Source organism: Dryobates pubescens, chromosome 16 (genome assembly GCF_014839835.1).
Source record: "Dryobates pubescens isolate bDryPub1 chromosome 16, bDryPub1.pri, whole genome shotgun sequence".
In the NCBI taxonomy this organism is placed as follows: Eukaryota; Metazoa; Chordata; class Aves; order Piciformes; family Picidae; genus Dryobates; species Dryobates pubescens.
In genome coordinates this window covers 14,031,190-14,049,891 of record NC_071627.1, presented here as the reverse complement: position 1 = coordinate 14,049,891, position 18,702 = coordinate 14,031,190, and the positions used below count along the sequence as shown (strand labels likewise).

The following is an 18,702-nucleotide window of genomic DNA, read 5'->3' as shown; positions in this document are numbered from 1 at the left end:
GAATTTTGTAGCATCAAACAGCTGAGAGAATTGCAGGTGAAATTCACTGCTGGCAAATATCTCTGATTTGGGGACAGAGCCATGGCTCTTACTCTGTCTCATGGCAGCTTTGTTTCAAAAGTTATTGAGACTTGTGCATAAATACTTATGCCTACAGGGACTTCTATGGAGCAGAGGGCTGTAGGGCAAATGGACAGGCTTGGCAAAATACCCAGCATTTTCATAAATGCCTTGCATAAGGACAAGGAGAAAGAGTTCAACACTTAGAACTGTAAGAACAGACCTTTTCAACTTCTGATTGATAGGCTACATCTTGTCAGCTGGAATAGGTAGGCAGAGGAAATTGTCACTTATCTGATACAGATGTTGTTCTTTTCTCTTTTTTTTTTGTTTGTTTTGTTTTCAGAGTGCCCAACCACACAGATACATCCTTATAAAGGCAAATGCTTCCACCCCTCCCAACGAAGAGAACATTGTTTACACCTATTTTAAAAAGTATAAAAATGAACAACTTGTAGCCAAGACTGCAACCACCTTGTATTTTAAAGCCATCACTCAAGATTTGTTACTTGACAGTTCCTGTCTAAAGCTATGATATATGCTGCATCTAATGAAATTCTATATGTTGAAATTACAAAAGGGGAAGAAAAATAACCTGTGAATCTACGTCACTTAGGAAGAACTTAAAGGGAAGGAACCATTTTCAGCTGATCAAGTCAGTGTGTCTTGGGCATGCAACCAAAGTTACAACAGAAAAATCTATCCCTGCTGTGCAGGGCACTCGTTTAAATGTGACTGTCATCCCACAAATGGATCAAAAGTTAACAGGACAGAGCAGGAGTAACATGAGCTGTGGAGAGATGCTGACAACAAAGCATTGGGTTTGAACTGTCTGGCTGTCTCACTGCAGGGACTCCTCTTCTCCCTCTTTGGTTTGAACCTCAGGAACAAATGACAGCTGCAATGTGGGGGGAAGAAAGAAAAAGTATGTTCTGTTTTATTGCAGGATAAGCAGGACAGGGTACCACGTTTTGGTGCTCAAGATCATAACAACGCATCACCCTACTTGGCAAAGGAAGGGAAGAAGAAGGTGTCTGGCCTAAGGAGGATCTCTGACAAAGCTGTAGCCTTATCTCTCTTTGCCCTCCCTCCATGAACAACATTCTGTCTACTGTCAGATACTTTTCATACTCTTTCAAGACTGCCGTTGAGATAATAATGACTACACTTGGGTTTACTATTTGAATAATACACTGAGGATTGGACCTACAGCATAGTTTCTGAAGAAGAAAGGAAATATGTTGGAGGAAAGAGGGGAGAAAGACAACCCCCTTGTCCCTGTGGTATGATCCACAAAGCATCAGCTTCCAGCTGTTTTGTCCCAGCCCAGAAGAAACGTTTTGGTTTGGCTTGTCAAACTGACTTTGTTAGCTGGCTTCCCAATCAGTGACACATAAACCAAAAATGGGGAAAAGCTGTGTGAACACATCCTTGTTAGAAGTAAGAAGTATGGCTAGTCTGTGTAGATTTTTCCACAGTTACAAATAACTAGAAGTAGTTTGCATTTCAGAGCATTCCTTGCCTCTCCCATCACAAAGGAACCCAGACCAGGAACCCAGTCCTGGTGCCTCCCTGAGGTGTCACAGGTCCATGACCTCCCTGCCCCCCACAGTCAGTAAGAAATGAACCCTGAGGAGTGTCACACCTGCAGCAAACACTGCAAGGGTCCAGTGCCTGCTGGGGTGGGTGCAGCTGCAGCCCTCTTCCCTTCCTCACTGAGGTGCTGTGTGAGCTGTGTGTGGCTGCGCTGCTCTGTGCCTGCTTTCATTTCCCTGCAATCGAAGTCGTGCCTGTTCAGACTTCAGGTTCCTGTGGCAAGGCTCCTTACCTGAGCTGTGTCTTCCACGATGGAGCCTTAATTTTAACTGTCTGTATTACAAATCCAGAAAGCTAAGGGCCAGAATGCAGCTTGTGCATTACTTAAACCTTCAAAACAGGGCTCACATGTACCAATGTCTTACGCACACAGACTCTGCCCATCAGAAGCTTTAGAAGTGCTTTAGAAAGAGTCTCTCCTTGCTTTGCTTTTTTGTTAATTACAGATGAAGCAACTGAGGCAAAAAGCAGCGAAATAACTTGCTGCAGCAACCCAGCAGGTCAAAAGCAGTTCCTTGGCCATAGCAAGGATGAAACTAGTGTCAAGGACTCCTCCCCCTCACAGATACTTTTTGGCCAGAATAGCCTTTAATCGTCAATGCACATTCACCTGACTGGATTGCAGTGCTGGGCTCCATTTCTTCACAAAGACTCCAAACACCCTTATTTCTTGCATGCTCTCAGATTGTGTTAGCCTTCCATCAAAGGTTAGAAGCTATTAGCAAGTGATTTCCTTTTTTTTCTACTCCTTAAGATTAATTTAAACTACAGAATGATCACATCATCTTTAAGCAACCTGCTTCAGGCAAGAGGTTTACTGAATTCTGCACCAACTGTATGTTTGTGGGTTCATTCTGTTAAAAGCAGACTTGTGGGCAGGTGTGGTAAATTAATACAGGTATGTTGCATGCTCTTTGTTCAAATTCTTCAAAATTGTTCAAAATCTTTCCCCCTGCAGCAGAATCTGTGGATGAGGCTGGCCCAAATCTACATGTGCTTCCCAAGAGTGCTGCTAGCAGTTCACCCCTGAAATGCTGGAGTCAGGTCCCTTGAGAGTCCTGTGACACTATTGGAGCAGTAAGCAACTTTACAACACCTTGTTAGCTACAAAAAGAGGGTTTTCTTCTCTGGTTAATCCCTCTTCCCCCTCTCACTCCTCCTTCCCCTATTGCAGCTCCAGTTAATTTCATACCACTTGGTCACGGTGTCCTGCATGTGAACAGGGGATGCTGCTTTCCTAGCATGAAGGTCAGCAATTAAATGTTCTCTTCCAGTAGAAGAGTGAGCAGCACCTCTTTCCTGTGACAGTGGAAGAACTTCCACCTCTGTTTTGGTTAAAATTAAAAAGGAGGACTAGAAACCATGCAATCAGAAGAGAGAAATCAGAAGACACCTGGCTGATCTCATGGCAGCCTTCATCACTGAGGCCCTCTGAACTGTGCTGTGCAAATCTTAATTAATTTCTCCTTTTTTGTTTAATTTCCCTTCCCTTAGTCCTCAAATACACCTGCAGGTGCTCCATGTCCAAGGGCTGGGGGCAGTAGACAGTCCACAGCTTATCTTGGTCTGCAAACCTAAAAGATGGTTGTGTTCCCTCAGAGAGCTGACCAACAGCTGCTTTGCTCTCCTTGCAGCATAACGCAAGCCATGCCTAAAACACACTTGCTGATAGGAGTACTATAAACTTCCTGCTGTCAGCTAGATCCAAATGAGTTTGACCTTTGTGTATATATATATACATGTACCCATATAATACATATGTATATGTACATATATATACATACATATGCATATATCTATTCCCTATTGTATATAGTAAATTGTTGCTATAGTTTATGAAAGTATGCTTCCAATCTAGGTATGGGGAACTGAATCTCAACTTGTTTAGCTGCCACAACTGGCACACTCCTTGTGGTTTAGTTTTACATCTCATGGGCAACTAGTATTTGGGTCTGGTTTTTTGGGGGGGGTCTGCCACTTTTCTCTGTCCCAAAACTGTTTGTCTAGGGTTTCCTGCTGTCCCCGCCATCCCCTGAAACAGCGTATTGCGAATCCTCCCTCAAAATTAGTCGTTGCAGCCAACCTCCCCTCTTCAAAACCACCCAGCAAATAAAAATCAATTGATGGCAGCCTTTGAGGGCAGCAGATACAGCCCTGGGTTCCCCCATCCGTCTGCCCTAGGCTGCAGCAGAAGTGCCAGCACTCCTGGCTCTCTGTACCCCCAGAGCCGCATCATGTCAGCTTGATCAGAGTCTGACTTCACGTTTTTTCTCCACTGACCATGTCAGGAGTTTCTGAAGATCATTCTTTCAATTGAAGCACTTCAGATGAGGGCCTATTTAAGTGAAATGCATTTAGGCAGCTGGGGTTGCAGAAAGAGGGCTTCTTGCAGTATCATCGCTTGGCTCACAGCTCCAGCTTCTCTTGTTGACATGCCTGGAGGACCATGGAGGCTTTTTTGTATATGTATTTAATTTTCCAGCTTCCTACCCTCATCTCGGTGGGAAACCTCCTGTGGACCCCCAAAGCTTTCTGTTCCATGGCTTCTCACAAAGACCGAACAGGCCAGGCTCTCTTCACCAGGGCAAGGTTCAGTAAACAGCCACACAGCTGCTGGTGATTCAAAGGGTTTTCCTTTTCCCTGCCCTCCCTCACATCAGCACCTCTGTGTGTTTTTATATCTGCTTTTTGTTCCCAGTTTTCTGGTGTCTGTTCCAGAACTGAATTGTAAATGACTTGGCAGAATGACCCTTTGATAAACACTGGACGTGTGTCTGTACTATATGTATTCATGTGTAGAAGAGAATCCTTATTGTATGTAAAGTTTTATGAATGGTTATTTTTTAATTTATGTATTTAATATAGGATTCAATGACCTCTGGTGTTTTAGTTTGTATAAAAAAAAAATAAAACAGCAACATTTTTAAAAAACAATCTCTCACTTTACATTCCCAGAGATGCTCAGTGTCTGTCTGTGATCTGTTGGGAGGAACCATGCTAAATAGTGGGGCCAGCAGGAGCAGGGAAGTCATTGTGCCCCTGTACTCAGCATTGGTTAGGCCACACCTTGAGTACTGTGTCCAGTTCTGGGCCCCTCAGTTTAAGCAGGACATTGAGACACTTGAACGTGTCCAGAGAAGGGCAACAAGGCTGGGGAGAGGCTTTGAGCACAGCCCTATGAGGAGAGGCTGAGGGAGCTGGGGTTGTTTAGCCTGGAGAAGAGGAGGCTCAGGGGGGACTTTATTGCTGTCTACAACTACTTGAAGGGTGGTTGTAGCCAGGAGGGGGTTGGTCTCTTCTCCCAGGCAACCAGCACCAGAACAAGAGGACACAGTCTCAAGCTGTACCAGGGGAAGTTTAGGCTCGAGGTGAGGAGAAAGTTTTTCACTGAGAGAGTTGTTAGCCATTGGAATGGGCTGCCCAGGGAGGTGGTGGAATCACCATCCCTGGAGGTGTTCAAGAGGGGACTGGACGTGGCACTTGGTGCCATGGTCTAGTCATGAGGTCTGTGGTGACACGTTGGACTCAATGATCCCAAAGGTCTTTTCCAACCTTGGTGATTCTGTGATTCTGTAAAGCTGATCACCGGAGATGCCTGCTCTGTCCCTGACCGGCTGGTACCTAGCAGGGGACAGGGGCGAGGCCACGCCCGAGCAGCAGGGGCTAAACGTGAAATTCTCCGTGCACATTCCGGCGTGGTTGGGTGATGAGGGTGGGCAGGCGGCTTCCCCAGCATGGGCCCAAGTGTGAGTTTATGGGCTTGTGCTAGCCCTGTGCAGAGAAGAAAAAGGAAAAATGAAAAAGAAAAAAGAAAAAAAGGAAACCCAAGCTGCTTTCTTTTCGGTAGATGGGGGAGACCTAGTGTGTGCGATCCCTGCTAAATTCTTGCCTTGGGCTCTCTCCCGTTATCCAGACCTTTCCAGCTGCTCGGCGCTAGCTGGAGCCTTTTTGCGTTTCTGCCTGTGAGACACGGGCCGGGATCGGGATCTGCTGGCCTTTCGCTGCGGAGAGGCGGCACCGGCACCACGACAAGCTGCGTCCGCCCCACTGCGCGGCCGGAGTCGGGCAGCTGCTATCGCCGCGCTCCACTCGGCCGCCAGAGGGCAGCACCTCCGTCGCCCAAGGAAGGGCTCCGCCCTCCCGTCAAGCGCAGCCCCGGTGGCTTCTCCCGGTCCCCCCGCCTCGTGCCCCCCTTGCCCCCGGTCTCGCAACAAGCCCTGTTACCTGAGCGGGATGTAACTGCCGCGGGACCCTGCGGGCCGGGCGTCACCCACTCGGCGCTGCCGGGCAGCTTACGGGAGCGAGCACGCCGTGCCCGACCCGCGGCCGCTAACGGCAGGAATCTGCGAGCAGCGGGTGCGGGCTGCAGGAAAAGCTATGGGGGCCCTTTCTGTAACCAACAGCAGGGAAGCGTTGGGAACCACATGATGGAAGCTCATTAAAGTGAGAAACACAAACCGGTAATAGCGGTGATGGAAAGCTGAGTGTTTTTGCCAGACGTTGCCTCTTCAGGTGCTGGTGATACTTCCCACCATCGTTCCCAGTACTATATTTGTGTATTTTGCATTTTTAGAGCCGTTATACTCTTTGGAAATCACTCCCCTGCAGCCGAATCTGTGCCATTTCTCGTCTTAAAATGATTTAAATTGTCACTGAAATAGGGAATAAAACTCCTTAGCATTGGGGATAGCATTAACGAGCAGGCATTAAATTATTACAGAGTTGTGCAAGTCTGAGTGCTGAGCACAGCAGCTGACGTTCACGGCTACGGATCATGTCAACCTCTCCTAACCATCTACAGGTTTGTCTCTTGCTGGCTTCCCATTGGAGCTCCAGCTTCTCTAAATTCACTGCATGTGAGGGGATTTATTTTGGGCAGGGATTTTCCAGTCAGGAGCTGTGTGTTTGAACGTTGATTTAATGAAGCCGTTTTAGCCTAGGACTCTGTTTAGGAGCCAAAAGCTGACTGTGCTATTTAGTAGCACTTTTTTACATCGTTATCTGGGATGTTTCAACTCTCAAGGACATCCGGATCAGAAGTCCCTTTCTTCATTGTTCCGGTTTGTCCTCTAAAAGAACAGTTTAACCCTGAGCTTTTTTAGTAACAAAATGGTCATACTGGTAACTATGACTCCTGTGTATGACAAAGAACAAGGCTGCTGCTGGGGAGTCTCCTGTAATCGCTGGGAGAAGCCAAGATACACAGACAGCTGCGCAAAACTATTGAAAATCTGCCCAGGTCTGCCGGGATAAAAGATTAATGACTCTGAACTTAAGGCTGCTTTTCTGGCTTTATGGATTATTGCTGAAAAGGTTTAGATTGGCCAGTAAAATAAAACTTTTCACTCAGCATGTACTGAGACGTTAATCTGTTGCTACCTGCAAGGTTCAGGGAACTGACCTTCTTTGGGAGCCTTCTCTTGTTCAGGAGAACAGAGTGGACTTGTCCCACTTCTTCTGCTGAGATATTTTTTTCATTTTCATGAAGAATCTTCATGATGAGAGCTGGGGCAGCAGTGAACAGCAGTGCTTTTATTGCATTTGTTGTCAGAGAGACAAAATATTATTCAGCCCTACTCGGGAAGCCCATAATCCCAGAAGCGAAAGGCAGCACAGCCCTTGGAAGCTGTGTGCATGGCAGAAAAGAGATAGTGGAAGGAAATCACCAAGGAAAGTCTGGGAGGAGAAATGGAAAGTACATCTTGAAAGTGCAGAGTTGTAGCCAGGAGTACTTTGCTCAAGGAATGAAGACACAGTGCTATGAAATCAGCTTCAGAATGGTAAGCCTTGGTGTCAAAATCCGTGGTCTGATTTTGCCATCTCCTGTGCACACCTGGAAACATGGCCATCCCAGAGGTCATTTTAATGACAGCAACAAGAACTTTGACACCAGAGTTTGGATCCAGATCTCCCTCTGTGTTTCTCTGGAACAGCTGCAAGACACTAGAAAGGATGGGACAATGCAAGGGAGTCCCAGACCATATGGTTGAGAAGCCAGGCATTGTGTGAGTCTGTCCCTGGTATCTGACAGCACTTGACCTCCACCCTATTAGAACATACGCTGGCATGATGGTGTGGTGGTAGCCAGAATCAGGCTGTTTGGGCTGTGCCTGAGGAATGTCCACTTCATCCTGTCTTTTATCATTAAGTAGGGCTTTGGTGAGAAGAGGACTGAGCTGCATCTGTCGGGGCAGGCGTGGCCAGTACTCATGGCTGTGTGACTGCATGTTAGGAGGTTTCTGTGTTGTCTCTGCAGCCCATGTGGATGGCAGTAGTTTTCCATTGTTTGGGAGATTGTCTAAACATAGTCAAAGCCCTCATCACTGGCAACATGCCATCTGCTCTGTCTTGAGGGGGGCTGAGTTTCTGAATATGGTAGAAAAATATGTTCCAAAGCCCCATTCCTGCTTGGACAGAGGAGCATCCCATAACTTGTGCCACACTGACAAGAAGCCACTGTGCAAAGTCTGCTCTGGTGTCTGGCCACCAAGTGACAGCCATGAAGAGGGTGCTTTGTGCAACAAAGAAAATCCTTTGGAAACCATTTTAGAAGTCTGGAGCAGGACTGACACTGGAGATATAATGATTTCAGTGTGTACAACAGATGGAGACTTTAGAGCATGGAGCCACTAATCTATGGATTACAGACACCCTAATTATAGGCTGACACTTACCATTTCTGAGAGGCACTCGCAGTCGAGGGAGAATCTTGCAGATCTGAATGCCATGTTAGGGATAACTAGGGAAGGAAAAGAGACTGGAAAATGCAACTGTACCAAACTCCTGCTCATTTGTGTCTTGGAATGCTGTATGGAATGGCTACATGATAATTGCTGGAAGATAAACCAGCTTCAACAAAGATGAAACTGGAGCCTACCTAGAACCAGCAATGCTTTTAAGTCCGGAGTTCTAATGGAGGTGCAATCACCCACCCTGCCTCCCATCATACATAAATTAATGAAACATCATCTGTTTACTTCTGGCCTTATCCTGTACCAATCTAGCTAGTAAAATGCAGAAATTAACTGAGCTACACAAAGGTCAGCTGAGCCATCACCAGCCAGAGCAAGGATCCTGATGCTGTACTTTGCCTAAATTCCTCTGTTGCCTCACACCCAGGGAAAACACCCATATTTGAGCCTAGCAGGAGCAGGAAATTCAAGCTCTTCACCTTTATTCTCCATTACACTGTCACTGCTCATACCCTGAGGATAGCTCCTACCCACAGCAGTCAAGGTAAGGCAATTGCAGAGATTAATAACAAAAACTTGGGATCTGGCAAGATGCAGTTGTCAAATAGGTTTTCAGTGCCTCCAGTCAAAACTGTTGAGTTAAACAAGCCTGGCTTAGTGCCTGTTGGAACTCCAGAGCCCAAAGAGCCTCCTGCCACTGTGTTCACAGCCTGTAACTATCGTGTGCTCCCTGCTCTCTGAATACTCACTGCCTGCCTCACTAGCACTGGCTGCTAGCAGCACCCACAAACTCTCACTCAGCACAGCCCTGGGTGCTGAACCCAGCATCTTTGGGTGCTCTGCCTGCTCCTGTCAGGGGATGGTGCCCTGCTGCTGGCCCATGCACCATCACAGCCACATCCCCAGGCTAGGACCCATCTGGCACAAACTGGTGTGTGATGACACACAGAACACATCTCCCATACTCAATGTGGCAGAGGATTGGGAGCAGAAGGCTCCTTCTGCCTCTGCACCCAAAGCAGATGATGTCAGAAGGGCTTTAAGCTCTGTCCCAGCCACATGACAGCATGTGGTTTAGGTTTAAAATATTCTCTCATCTGGAGGAATCATGAGCTTGTGACCTTAGTACTTGTGTTTCTACAGATCTCACCCTGAGTGATAATATGTGGAACAGCCATCTGGCCATTGGGAGGATGTGCTGTGTTCTCCCCTCACCACAGGTGACAGAATGATTTGTAAAGATCAGTTTGATAACAAACACCTCTCTGTTCCATATGGGTGGGGTTTTCCACAGGTGGCTGCCTGTCTTTGCTACTCAATAGCTTCATCAGCATCTTCACCAGATAATGCTGACTTGCAGCTTGCACATGAAATCATATTGCAAATGGATAAGGGACCTAGATCATAGATCATATGTATTTTAATCTAGATGAGAATATGTGTAGCCAGCCAAAAGAAGTTCAAATTCCAAACTGTGTGTAATGACTGTTGTGTTATACTGTAGGGTTCACAGATTAAAATTCACATAAGCAGCAGCTCTAAGAATGCTGGAAGTGAAAGAGGCCATTCAGGCTTAACGTTCATACACATTCTCTTTGATGTTTGACAAAAGCAAGGATAAAAAACCCCAACAACTATATTAAAATGAAGTCATCGTGAACCAGGATAAGTATTTAAGTATTAAAAGAAATATATTGCAGCATTTTCCTGGCTGTATGAAATGGGTTTTCAAGCTCTGGTAACTAATCTGGAGTGAAAGCCAGCAATGAGGAGATGGGGAGATCTGAGCATGGCATTCAAGGTGTGTGTGCCATGGAGCCGCTGGATCAATGGGTGAAGATTAGTGCATGCCACAGCTACTGGGAAGAATCTTGGCAAGCTGGGTTAGAAGCTGAAACTTAATAAGTGAATCTCACTCTGCTCATAAGACAGCGTTTGTTCTGTGAATAAAGAGCTCCCAGAGCTCTCCTGCCAAGATTTAACTAAAAATCACACAAATATGCATGTTTATTAGATTCTGATCCTTAGAGAACCTGGGGACATGAATCCTTATAAACCATGGTGGCTTGCAAAAAGAATCTGGATACTGTAAAAAAAAACAACCCAACCAAACAATAAATTACATTGCTTCATCTGGTTTCCTTTAGACTCCTAAAGCAAAGTTGCTGAGCTGTTGCATTCCTGGTTGATGTCCTACATGAAATCATATTATTAAGTCCAGAGGCACAGCTGACTGTTCCCTGGTCCGTGTTTCACCATCGCTACAGCAACGGCCACAACAGCTTTGCAAACCCTATTGTTCCTTTTGGGTTTGTTCCTGTCCACACTCCCCCCTCCCATGGCTCCTTCCAGCTATGGATGGGACAATTTACACTGCCTTCAGGCACTGATTCTTTAGGTGTCAGAAAGTGTGAGACTGAAGAGGGGAAGAGAAGCCAAGAGCAGTGAGAGAGCTGGACAGACAGTGAGCAGAGTAAGGAAATCTTCAGCACAACCTTGAGCAGGGCACAACCAGAGCAGCACAAACCCTCACCAACAGCTAATGCTGGAATATTTCCCAGAACAAGAATATTATCTGGTGATTAACCTCTCCCAAGGCTTGTTTGAAGCTGGATGTCTAATGTCATCTGAGTGTTTTGCTGTTGTGGGGTTTCAGCAAGTGATCACAAGAAGTCAGCAACAAGGCTGTGTTCTGATCATGCTTCAGGCAGCAGGAATGGCTCTTGAGTGTTGTTGCTGCTGATTTACAGAGGTATGACAGAGAGAACAGCCCAGCCAAAGGCTCCTGAGAAGGTGGGTAGAAAACTGGCAGTAATGTCAGCTCACTGCCTGAGCCTTGTGCTGGTGTGTTGCAGGTACCTGAGACCAGGTGTGATGGCCTGGGTAGGAAGTGCCTGTGTCTTACCATTTTAGCATTTCAGTGTGAAAAATGTGACAGGAAACTGTGATTTCAGACCAATAATGGAATAGGGAAAGTAGAGTCACCTCCTATACCACCTTAAAATATGACCACAAGACCCAAAGAAATCTTGAGATACTCTCATGAAAATCAGACCAAAACCCTTTTGATTAGAACTGCAGCAGAAACATAAAGATTGACTGCCAAAGACTGTGAAAAGCTAAACTTGTCCATGCTTGGCTTTAGCAACTGTAAAATGATGGAGAGGCTGAAATCTGACATTGGTTTGGAAACTGGAAGAAAGTCACTGGAAATTGTTCTGGAATGGGTTTCCTAACAATTGTCTAAGTATATAGCTCAATTCACAGTGTAAAGAAGTGTGAGCAATAAAAGCAGTTAAAGCAAAGCCTTCTCCATTCAGCAGGAGCCAACCCGTCAGGTGAAGCTGGTGGTCAGGCCATGCCTGTGCTAGCGGCCATGGGGCTTTGCCTGCTGTCTCCTGTCACTGCCTTAGCTGTGCCCCGTGTGGATGCCACCAGCCAGCAAGCGGGAGGCAGCTGATGGCTGCGGCGGACGCCGGTTTCCTTCCTGCATTCAGCCACACGGTGATGATCTAACTGCTCCAGAATGCCTTCAAACTGCAGATGCGCAGCCTGATACCCACCCACAGCAGACATCTGCTGCGGAGAATGTTGCCTTGCCGGGAGGACGTGCAGCCCTCTGCATGAACTGTTCTTCTGCAGCGCTTCAGCTCAGAGTCCAGCAACTACACCCACAAGTGGCCACGGGTGCCTGTTAGTACTTCTTGGAGGGGAAGATACTTCCCTCTGTTAAAGACACAGCAGAAACTCCTGGTGTGCTTTCTCGGTGTGGTCTTAACTGAGGCTCCAGTGAAGCCACACTGAGGGGGCACAGTCCACATCTGCTCACTAGTGGTTGCTGATGCCCAGGTACTTTAAGGGCTCAGGTCATCAGCAGAGTATTCCCTTTGTGAACAAACTGCAAGACAAATGCAGTGAGGATCATGTAATAGTGGCTTATTAATGTTTATTTCTTTATAATAACCATACTTAGGTTATGTGCATTCGGAGATTTGAATGAGAAGCTTCTGGAACTGCAAGTCTTTTGTTTGTACACTTTTTGTATGTTTTCAACCATCCCAGAAGTTTAGTAATGTTAACCTGACACAAAACATACTTTACAAAACAAGATTATTATTCTGCTTTGCATGGTCCAGGGGAAACATAATGAGCTTCACTTCCTGGAGCCAGATAAAGGAAGTCTGAAAGCCTCCTTTTCCCCCCAGTGGGGAATTTCCTGCCATTCCTGATACTTCGCTGGTAAGAGACAACAGCAGTCTTCAAGTTAGGGATCAAAACTCCTGTCCAGGTGTGAAGAGAACACAACTGGATGTTTTCTTAGGATTAATGGAGAGCTTCACTGAAGAAGAAGGAGGGCAAGTGGCAGATTTGAAGCACTCGGCACATAGGAAAATCAGTCTGGTTTCATTAGGTACCAAGAGAAGATCTGTATGAATGAAACCTGGGCAAATTCAGCCTGATCATTCTGACAAGCAGCACTGGCTGCTGTTATATCTTGGGTCCTCAGTTTGCAAGCTGTGATCCTGTCTTTAACTTAAAAACATGGGAGCATTCTAGACTGCATAAATAGTATTAATCATCAATGTAGAATGTGTGAAATGTTTTTCTCAGGATCCCCTCAGTCAGGATGTTTTAGGGCAGGATTAAGGCCCCCATGTGACATGTTGATAAAGCAAGCCAGAGAAAAGCAGTAGGCAGCTGTGTGAACTGGAGTACAAGTATCCTGAGCTATTCTGAGCTTCAGAAGTGATGCTCAGAAAGCACTCTATAAATCTCCTCATCCAGAACCAACACATATGCTCAGACAAGAGTGCTGTTGTTAGACACAGCTGGAAGCCAGCAGTGTTGTGCTTTCCCTGTAACTTCAGAGAATGAATGAGAGAAGAATGGCAATATCCACCAAGTAGCATAATAAAAACACAACAACCTACAGCATTTTGTATTCCTTTGTATATAAAATAGGGAACTTTATAGTGACCAGTTCCCCAAAGGTTTGATCCTTGGAGCACAACCCTGTATCCACACCCCCTTGTTTGGAGGTTCCCTACAGAGCTGTGTGCCCAGGGTGGAGTGCAGTGGATGGGCAGCACTTGTGCATGAAGCAGGACAACACCCCAGGAGGGATTTTCTGTGTTGCTGTTGCTGACTCCTGCATGCACCAGTGGCACACACTGGTCTCCTGAAACTTTGCAACTGTCAGATGAACTATGTTGATTAAATAAATGCCAATTATTTTTATGATGTGTTTTGGCCTTCACTGACCTGGTTAGAGTCACACAAATATCTGAAAGCTGGAAGCAAATGTAGCTTATTATTAACCCTCAGAGCTGCCTGCTTACCTGAAAGAACATGCTTTGGGAGACTTCTACAGGACCTCTAGCTGATCAGAAGGTGACATGTCTGATGTCTGAGGATTTAACAAGGATCTTTGCATTTGGGCTTTTTTCTGTTCTCTTTGGTGCATAAAAGTATTTTAGTATAAATAAAATCTACAAAACTTATCTTTTCATTGCAATGTCTTCCTTCAACAAATGGAGATTTCAGCCAGGACTTAAGTTCATCCTCTGGCCAACAAAGATAAATCTCTCTCTTGTGATTCCTTCCCCCACACCTGCTTTCAAACAGATGGAAAGCAAACCCCTAGCTGTGAGCACGAGGCTCCCTGGCGTGGCTTGGAAAGAAACAAAAATGCTTGCAGACTTTCTTCTGGCCTAGCAGAGGGCACAGCTTTTCCTGGACATGGCAAGCATAGGTTTTAGTTCCTGCAAGTCATTGGTCCCTCCAGTGTGAGATTGTTTTACCTCCAGAGTGACAGCAAATGGAGTGACAGGCAGGCAGACAGGCACGTTTCATTCACATCCTGGTTTGGGTGGCTTGCACACAGCTAAGGTGCTTATGTCAGGGGCTACACCGGGGGTCAGAGGATTGGGGCAGAAACCCTGCACAATGACTGCCCTCCCTGCCTCAGGAGCTGGCCAAAATACATTTCACTGCTTGCTTCCTCACAGTCACAAGAGACTATATAAACAAACAAACAAACACAGTACCTTTAAATCCACTGTAATTCTGCTCTGCTGAGATCTAATTACTGATTATAGGCATGTAATCACTGGCATGTAATCACTAATTATCTCTAGATACACCAGCTGTTTTTGCTAGAGAGCATCAGTGTACTCTCCTGAAGCTATGGGCAGAGCTGTTGAAACCAAGACCAATTTAGGTCTGCAATGGTTGATTAGGTCAAGTACAACACCATGGAAACAAGGAAGTCTTAGCTTAGTCCTCAAAGTCTTGTCTAGAAATAAAGGAAGGCTCAGAAAGTAGTAGCTGCTGACCCCTGGGACAGGCTGGAATGAGAGGGAGTCACAAATGACATTTGAAAGCAAGTCAGCATTTGACATCACAGCAAAGAACTAAAAGTGGATTTCTTGAGTGACAATGGCCAAGCCAGGCTTCACAGTTTGGAAGAATATACTGGATGGTGTCATCCAGGAAGCAGGGAATAAAACGGGTGGAAAGAGACTGATTTCAAGAAGCAGAACATGAACTTGGAAGAACTGGGCTGACTGCTCTTGTAGTGAATCTGGTGCAAGTCTGGCAGAATTTGGACTTCAAGCTGGTAAAGAATGGGTGTTGTCTTACACAAATCCACCTCATTCAGGCCCTAATGGTCCACCACTCCGAGTCAGACAGCTCTTCCAGAACATGCAGTCTCACCGTTCTCCAAACTGTGATCCTGAAAACGACCACTGACCTGTAACCTACAGAAGATAGACAAAGGTTTATTCTGACCTTCTAACATACTATGTCCAAAAGTTAGAAACTGGAGCATGGTAATGGAAGCATCAGCCACTGTCCTTCCCTGGTCAATGGAGACAGCAGACTCATCAGTTGCATGCCCTTCATAAATGTGACATTTCTTGGGGAGTGAAAGAATCCACCCACCTCTGACCTCTGCTTCTGAGTAGGACAAGCAGACCTTCCTGTCAAGTTTGTCTCTTTTACTCTCTCTTCTGTGCTTGTCCTTAGCCTGACTTGCCCTGAGGAACAAGAAATGCAGTGCTGGAGGCTGTCCTGACATTGCTTCAAGAATGAATCAGCAAAACAATCCTAATTCTCTGGCAGTCTCCTAAAGCAGGATGCCCCAGTAAATCAGGACTGTGGAGTAAGGAAAGGCAGCTGTAGCTTTGCATGAATCAGGAGAACTCTAATTTCATCATTGCTACTCACCATGCATGTAATAAAGGGACGTGGCTTTACCAAACCCTGTAGGAAGAAAGCAGTGTTAATCTGCCACTACCACTGCCCTGCTGTTTCTCAGTGCTTCTCCAGCTCAATCTACAGACCTTAGAAGCAAATGAGCTACGAAACCAGACATGCATGTATTATGCTAACAATGTTATGTTGTCATCATGTCCCTTTCATGCACAATTGAAGATCTGCAGCCTCCAGGCCCACAGGAAAACCAGTGCAAAACCATTTTGTATTGATTTGACATCAGGGAAGGAAATGTCCTTACTCACAGTACAGCTCTGCTTTCGTTGCGCTTGTGAGCATTGGTGAAGGACAGAGTCAAATCTCACCTAACGTCAACAGCCTGTTTCCTTCAAATAACACAGCATTCTCTGAGTCTAGTGAGCATTGTGGTCATACTTACAGAGCCTGAGATATTTCTATTCCACCCCCCTAATTCAGTAGGGAGCAGCTTCCAGCAGCACAGGCAACCTTATGTGAACAAGAAGCCACAGTCTGGGACATGCTTTACTCTTTTTTAATCCTTTTCTGGTTTTATTGTAGACACAATTACATTGTGTAGAACTGGGAAGCAGCACAGGAGTTTGCCAACAGAGAATGTAGAGTTTTTCCAATTAAGAAACTGCCTGTCAGCCTCACTAACAGAAAGTGAATTAGTAAAATTAACAGAAAATACCCAGCAGAGAGCAATGATGCCTTGGCAGCAGCAGGCAAGATGACCTAATAAGACTTCTCTGTCAGTACCTTTGCTGTTTGAATGATTTGCCTGGCAATTTAAATTCCCCTCCAAACATTAAAAAGATAACACTTAGTAAGTGGGCAGCCTCATAGAGAAAATGCTTATGAAAGTTATACCACCTGCTCTGGTTACTCAGTCATCTCTGGAGCCAAGACTTCCCTGCACAGGTCCTACTGGGAAACACAGCTGATGCCCTGGCAGCAGATGATGAGAACAACAAAGGAAACCAACACAGGGCTGAGGGCACAGAATGAGGAAACGCCTACCCCAGACAGAGTGATTATGTCTCATCTCGTTAACTAATCCTTCTGTAGAAAGGGATTTGCTTAAAGACCAGTTCCAAGAAGGCTGCACCACTCCCCCCATTCATAACCAGCGCAGCTTTAGCCTGCAGCATAGCTGATTTCCATCGCAGAGTTCTAATCATGGACACAGCTCTCACCCAGCCAGAGAGGCAGGCTAGTCAGACCTACATTAGAAGCTTGCCACTACAGATGGTAATTTCTGATAGAGTTAATGCTGTTCCCGAATCAGAATACCAGCCTATTTATTTTCTTTCTGGACATGACCAGCAGTGCCCATCTGGCAGACTCAGACTCCTGACGCAGGAGGGACAGGCACCCCTGTGCTGGGGTCACAACGTGGATGCAGTCCCTGAGCTGAGGAAATGCTCTGCAGAGCGGATGTTGTAGTTCTGGTAGGTCCTGCAATGGCACCCAAGTGACACTCAGTGTGTTGCAGTGACTGCCATCACCATCCCCCTAGGGATCAGGACAACCTCCCCACCCCATGGGATCCCCACACTCTGATCTGTGCCACCCATTTACTTTGCACAGACAAGCAGGAGGAGATATGGTTTGCCAGCAGCACTGAAGATGCACCACTCATGACTGTTTGCCTTGACAGCATTTTTATAAGCTAGCAAACATAATTTAAAGAAAATGTGCTTAATTACAAGGGATGGACACTTTGTCATTGTGTAATTGAAAGCTTCAAATCTGATCTGAGACATACACATACAGAAATACAAATGATGTATTCTGCTGGGCTCAAAAGCAGTCCAGTGCAGTGAACACTGAGCCCAAACTTCAGTTTTCGTGGTATTGTTCGAACTAGAGGCCTTACAACACCCAACAAAACGAATCTTAGAAGGGAATGGCAATTTGAGACATAAAGAACTGTCTTGCATACAGTGAATAATTTCCATTAAAGGTCAGATTTTAAAGGCTTGACTTCTTAGAAGAGCCCCTGTACTCCTTCACTGGTGCAGATAACTTCAGTGCAATCATTTCTGCAGCAAGGCACTAGGAAAGATAAACATTAGAATCAGGATTTGAATAAATATTGCTGTTAAAGTACAATACTGAAACTTTGCACATTCACAGACTCAGACAAAGACCAGGCTCTGTTCCAAGGAATTTTAATTTCCCATAAAGCTACACAACCATATGGAGAAGTCCCAACCAAAACAAGGGGTTCAATCTTACTTCACTGTGGTCAGTGCACAAAGCCACCCAGCAGTCTGTGGCTCAGGAGATGGCTCTTTGTCCTGGGAAAGGCTTGCTTCCAAGTGTTAGTACTTGGCAGCTAGAAGTCACAGCCTCTGCTCACTGCCTGAAGTCTTCTGGACACTAGCTCTGACATCAGTAGACATGCAGTCTTCCCCCTTTTCTAGGGGCAGAAGCTGGCTGGGGTGTTTTTTAGCCCAGGTGTATCTGCTCAGTGGATCCAGCTTGCAGTAGAAGAAGGATAAATTCACTCAGGCTAAGGCAGTTCTTGAGGAAAGCAAAGATGTGATGTGCAGTCACCCTGTGCATCTATCTGATACTAGCAGTCTCACTGCTAAGTGGCTGGTTACAGAGGGAGAATGTTTGCCAGGAGAGCAGCAGTAGAAGAAGCTACAAACTGAACTCACTCTGACTGAGGGGATGCTTCCTTCCTTAGCTTCCAGGTGCTGCTGCTGTTCCTGTCCCTGGAAGGTGACAGCAAGCATCACGCAGGCAGCAGCACAGGCCCCTTCTTGGGTGAACTGCAGGGCTCTGGTGCAGCATGAAGCCCACAGCAGTAAATTCTGTGAAACCACAAAGCTGGGGTAGGTGCTTATTGAAGTTCACGTCAGATTGTGAGAACAACCAAATGTAATCTTCTCTGATGTTGCTTTACCTAAGGGTGGACACTGACCAGTGTTTGAAAGGTGATGCAATGCTGTTAGAGTAACTTTCCAGCTTTGTCGACAGACTGTTTATAGTGCATCCTCTCTTCTCCTAGCCCCTCACATATGAGTAATCAGTCAAAAATTCAAGGTCCTGTAGATTGTTCCACTCAGGTGGAGGAAAAAAAAGCATAGAGTTAATGACATTG

The 18,702-nt window shown here is 45.9% G+C and overlaps 1 protein-coding gene across 3 annotated transcripts in view; it reads left to right on the top strand.

Annotated features, from left to right (window-relative positions):
• Positions 1-4,568, top strand: part of JAKMIP2 (janus kinase and microtubule interacting protein 2) — a 46,131-nt gene extending 41,563 nt beyond the window's left edge. For all 3 annotated transcript variants that reach the window (XM_054168440.1, XM_054168438.1, XM_054168439.1), the window contains one exon: positions 407-4,568. The gene's annotated coding sequence lies outside the window, so the exon portion shown is untranslated. The remainder of the gene's footprint in view (positions 1-406) is intronic.
• Positions 4,569-18,702: the final 14,134 nt, after the last annotated feature.